Source organism: Chamaea fasciata, unplaced genomic scaffold, assembly GCF_029207755.1.
Source record: "Chamaea fasciata isolate MVZ Bird 193981 ecotype frontalis unplaced genomic scaffold, bChaFas1.0.hap1 SCAF_75, whole genome shotgun sequence".
Classification (NCBI taxonomy): Eukaryota; Metazoa; Chordata; class Aves; order Passeriformes; family Sylviidae; genus Chamaea; species Chamaea fasciata.
In genome coordinates, this window is record NW_027094160.1 from 472,501 (window position 1) to 477,500 (window position 5,000).

Here is a 5,000-nt window from a genome sequence, read left to right on the forward strand (position 1 = left end):
CGTCGACGGGAGAAGAGCCGCGGGCGGGAAAAGTTTGAAAGCGGCGCCAGGGAGGCTGAGGGTGGAGGGCGGGGCGCCCCCAGCCGTCGCCGGGCGGGGGCGGGAGACGGCTGAAGGTGGGGGCGGGAGACGGCTGAAGGGGGCGCCGAGGAAGCCGAGGGTGGAGGGCGGGGTGCCCACCTCGGCCGCTGATGGGCGGCAGCCGCACACAGGGCAGGGGCAGGAGCGGGCTCGGGGCGGGGAGAGAGGGCATGCGACTCTAAGGGTGCCTGCGCACCCGCCTGCCTGCCTGCCTGCCTTCCTGCCTGCCTCTGTGTGTGTGTGTGTGTGTGTGTGTGTGTGTGTGGGCGTGAGGGGGTGTGTGCGTGTGGCAGCACGAGAGGGCGGCATCGGGGCGTGAGCGTGGGGGAAAGGGGGGGCGGGGGGAGGGGCCGTGTGTGTCACCCTGTCCATCTCCGCGAACGCGGGCTTCGTGCCGGCGCCTTCGTGCCGGCCCCGGGCGCCTCGGCCTCGAGCCCCCACGGCCCCCTGGACCCGCGCCGAGGGCCGAAGACCTCTGCGGACCGTGAAAGAACCGGCCGGAAAGCGGCCGCCCGCTTGCCCGCCGCCCCGCCACGGCCTCGGTCGGGGGGGAGGGAGCGTGGAGGGGGGGCGGGGTTCGGGGCCGGGGGCGGGGCGGGGCGGGGCGGGGCGCGGACTGGGGCGGGACGAGGCGGGGCGGGGTGCCGGCGGCGTGGTGCCAGGTTCGGCCCGCACGTCCCTGCTGCCCCTTCCCAGCTGTTTCCCCATAGGTTGTGGTGGGGGGGCGGGGCCGCGTAGAATCCCGGGGGGGAGGGGGTGGGGGGGGGAGGGGGCGGGCGGGCCACGACCTTTTGGCGGCACGGCGTGTCAGTGGGCCGAGGGCCGGGCGGGGCGCAGCCGGCCGGGAGGGCTCTGGGCGGGAAAGGAAATGAATTCCAGTTTGCCGAGAGTATTGTTCCCCAGAAAAGCTTCTTGTCCCGAGCCAGAGGGAGAGCCGTTCTTCCAGCACATGTAAAAAATGAGAAAATAATAAAAAAGAAAGGGGGGAGGGGGGAGAGAGGAGTCGGTCGAAAATAGGTGTTGGTCGCGAGAGAGAGCGGCCTCGTCGGGAGGCCAGGTCTAGCCCGCTCGGGGGCCAGGCGCGGCCGCCGGCCGCCGCCGGAGAGCCCGGCGGGGCGCCGCGGCGGCGACGCGGAGAACAGGTCTAGCCCCGCTCCCGGGGCGGCCCCGGGACGCCGTCTCTACCCGGCTCCGGGGCGGAGAGGCCGGCGGCGGAGAGGTCGCGGCGCCGCGGCGGCGACGCGGAGAACGGGTCTAGCCCCGCTCCCGGGGCGGCCCCGGCCGGCCGGGCCTACCCGGCTCCGGGGCGGTGAGGCCGGCGGCGGGGAGGCCGGCGGGGCGGCCACGGTGGCGACGCGGAGAACAGGTCTAGCCCCGCTCCCGGGGCGGCCCCGGCCGGCCGGGCCTACCCGGCTCCGGGGCGGAGAGGCCGGCGGCGGAGAGGCGGCGGCGGCGGCGGCGGCGGGCGGCGACGCGGAGAACAGGTCTAGCCCCGCTCCCGGAGCGGCCACGGCCGGCCGGGCCTGCCCGGCTCCGGGGCGGAGAGGCCGGCGGCGGAGAGGTGGCGGCGGCGGCGGCGGGCGGCGACGCGGAGAACAGGTCTAGCCCCGCTCCCGGGGCGGCCCCGGCCGGCCGGGCCTACCCGGCTCCGGGGCGGTGAGGCCGGCGGCGGGGAGGCCGGCGGGGCGGCCACGGTGGCGACGCGGAGAACAGGTCTAGCCCCGCTCCCGGGGCGGCCCCGGCCGGCCGGGCCTACCCGGCTCCGGGGCGGAGAGGCCGGCGGCGGAGAGGTGGCGGCGGCGGCGCCGCGGCGACGCGGAGAACAGGTCTAGCCCCGCTCCCGGGGCGGCCCCGGCAGGCCAGGCCGAGCCGGCTCCGGGGCGGAGAGGCCGGCGGCGGAGAGCCGGCGGCGGGCGGCTGCGACGCGGAGAACAGGTCTAGCCCCGCTCCCGGGGCGGCCCCGGCCGGCCGGGCCTACCCGGCTCCGGGGCGGAGAGGCCGGCGGCGGAGAGGTGGCGGCGGCGGCGGCGGCGGGCGGCGACGCGGAGAACAGGTCTAGCCCCGCTCCCGGGGCGGCCCCGGCCGGCCGGGCCTACCCGGCTCCGGGGCGGAGAGGCCGGCGGCGGAGAGGCGGCGGCGGCGGCGGCGGGCGGCGACGCGGGGAACAGGTCTACCCCGCTCCGGGGGTGGCCACGGCAGGCCTGGCCGAGCCGGCCCCGGGGCGGAGAGGCCGGCGGCAGCGGGCGGCGACGCGGAGAACAGGTCTACCCCGCTTCGGGGGCGGCCCCGGCAGGCCTGGCCGAGCCGGCTCCGGGGCGGAGAGGCCGGCGGCAGCGGGCGGCGACGCGGAGAACAGGTCTACCCCGCTTCGGGGGCGGCCCCGGCAGGCCAGGCCGAGCCGGCCCCGGGGCGGGGAGGCCGGCGGCAGCGGGCGGCGACGCGGAGAACAGGTCTACCCCGCTTCGGGGGCGGTCCCGGAAGGCCAGGCCGAGCCGGCTCCGGGGTGGAGAGGCCGGCGGCGGAGAGGTGGCGGCGGCGGCGGCGGGCGGCGACGCGGAGAACAGGTCTAGCCCCGCTTCCGGGGCGGCCCCGGCCGGCCAGGTCTTACCCGGCTCCGGGGCGGGGAGGCCGCCGGCGGAGAGGCCGGCGGGGCGGCCGCGGCGGCGGGCGGCGACGCGGCGACCAGGTCTTCCCCGCTTCGGCTGGACTTTGGCGGATTTCCGCGGGGGGGCCGGGTAGACCTGCTTTCCGCAGCGCGGCTGGAAGTCCACCAAGGGGTCGCTGTTCTCGCCATCCTCCGGTTACGTCTAGGTCGGCGGCGGCGCACGCCGGCGCCGCGCCCCGGTGGCGTCGACTCGACGTCTTGGAGGCGCTCGGGGCCTCGGACCCGTCTGTCCGTCTACTGGGAGCGGGTGTGACGGGCCGCATCCCCGCAGGCTGGTGCAGTGCCTGTGTCCGAGGCGGACGCGAGAGCGGCGGCCGCGCGTGCGGTCGCCGGCGCGAAGGGAGGGAAAAAGAGTGCGCCGCCTGACGCGGGACGAGTCGCGTGGCTCTGTCCCGGTCCCCCCGTCTTGCCCATCGAGAATGGGTACAGAACCGTGTGAGGTACAGAGAGACAAGGGTTGAGAGAGAGAGACAGAGCCCGAGAGGAGGAGAGAAAAGGGCCGCGAGCCGTGTTCCTCTTCGGTCCGGTTGTTGACTTCAGGGGTGGGGCGAGGGCCCTCCCCTCCCCAAAGTGTGTATTCCCTCCGGGGATGGTGGCGGGCGAGGCGGCGGCGCCTCGTCCCTTTTGCTGCCCGGCCTTAAGCCGGCGCCCCGCCCTGCCCGCGGGTGCGTTCTTTTCCGGCCGGCCGTGCTCTTTGCGGTCGGCTGCCGACGGCTCGACGAAGGGTGCGTGACACCGGGGCTCGGCGGTGTCGAGGCCGCCGGGGCCTTTTCTCCCCCGGCCTTTCCCGAGAGCCCCGAGGACGGGCCCGGCTTGCCGAGGTGGCGCCGCCTCGTTCCTCGCGCCTCCCGACTTGTTTTGCCCAGCGTGTGTCGTCCGTGTCGGAAGTGCCGCGGGGACGTGCCGTGGGGCGCGCGGCCTTGCCTCGTCCTGCCCGGTTGCTCCAGGGGCTCGGTGACGGGAGTCGGCCGGCGAGGGGTGCGCGGGGTGGCGGCACCCCGCTCTCCCTCCCTCCCGGAGCCGTGCGTTGTTCGAGACCCCCTTCCTCGGCCTTAAGCCGGGGAGCCCGCGGAGCGGGCCGAGTTTTTCTGCGTGGCTGGCGGCCGGCCGCGGTGGCCGGGCCGCCTCGGCCCTGCGGACCCCGAACCCGACAGAGTGCCCCGAGATACGTCGCGGGCGGGGCGGCGGCGCCCCGCCCTCCCGTCGGGTGGTGACCGGCGCGATCGAGCCGCTAGGCCCGGGCGGCCCGTGGTGTCGGGCCTGCCCCGGCTGCCGTGGCTGCCGGCTCGGGGGCTGGGTTTTGCACGCGGGGTCCGCTTTTTAGGCCTGCGGGCGGAGTGGGGGCCGCCCGCCCGGCTTTTTTTTTTTTTTTTTCTTTCCGTTGTTTTTCTCTCGCGGCCTTAAGCCGCGGCACCGAGAAGCGTGCGCGACGAAGGGTCGTGGGCCGTGCAGGCGAAGGGAAGAGAGAGAGCGAGAAAATGCGGTGGCGGAGGTGTGGAGGAAAGAGAAACGAGAGAGAGCGAGGAGTAAGAGGCGCGGGCCTCGTTTGCCACCCTCTGCCCGGGCCCGCGACCCCCGTGGCTTAGCACGGGTCGCGTTGACGCGCTGCTGTGGGTGCTTTTTGGTTTGTTGTTGTCTTTTTTTTTTTTTTTGTTTTTCCGCCGTCCCCCGGCTTTTCCGGAGGGCAAGCCGATCGCTGCGAGGCGGGCGAAAGCCGGTGGCCCGCGGCGTGGTCGGTGGCGCTTTCTCGCACGCTCGGACGGCGCCCCGTGCCGCCTCGGTCTCGTTGCGCAGCCGCTGTCGGGCGGGGCGGGTGGCGGCACCCCCCGCGCTCCTCCTCCGCTGCGGCCGGGTTGCCGTGTCTGTTGTCCCAGGAAGCGTGGCCGTGGGGCCCGGCGGCCGCTTCTGCGGCCGCCTTCCGTCTGATCGATGAGGCTTTTCGGGTGGCGTCGGAGAGGGCCCCCGGCGGCCCGGCTCTTCCGGGGCTCCCCGTCACGGGGACTCAAGCCACGGCGGTGTCCGGGTGCTCGGGCAGGGCGGTCTCCTTTCCAATTCGCTTCCCGTCGCAGGCGAGGTGTCGCCCCTCCCGCCGCCGGAGGGGCGTCTTTACCGTCCCGGGCTGTGTGAACGCCGCGTGGCCCCGCGAGCCCTCAGGTGCCCGTTCGAAACCACGCGAGGTGCCGGTGCCGGCCCCGGCCCGGGTTTAGCGCCCCCCGTGGGTGCCGGCCGCGAGCGGCGCCGGGCGGCGGTGCGG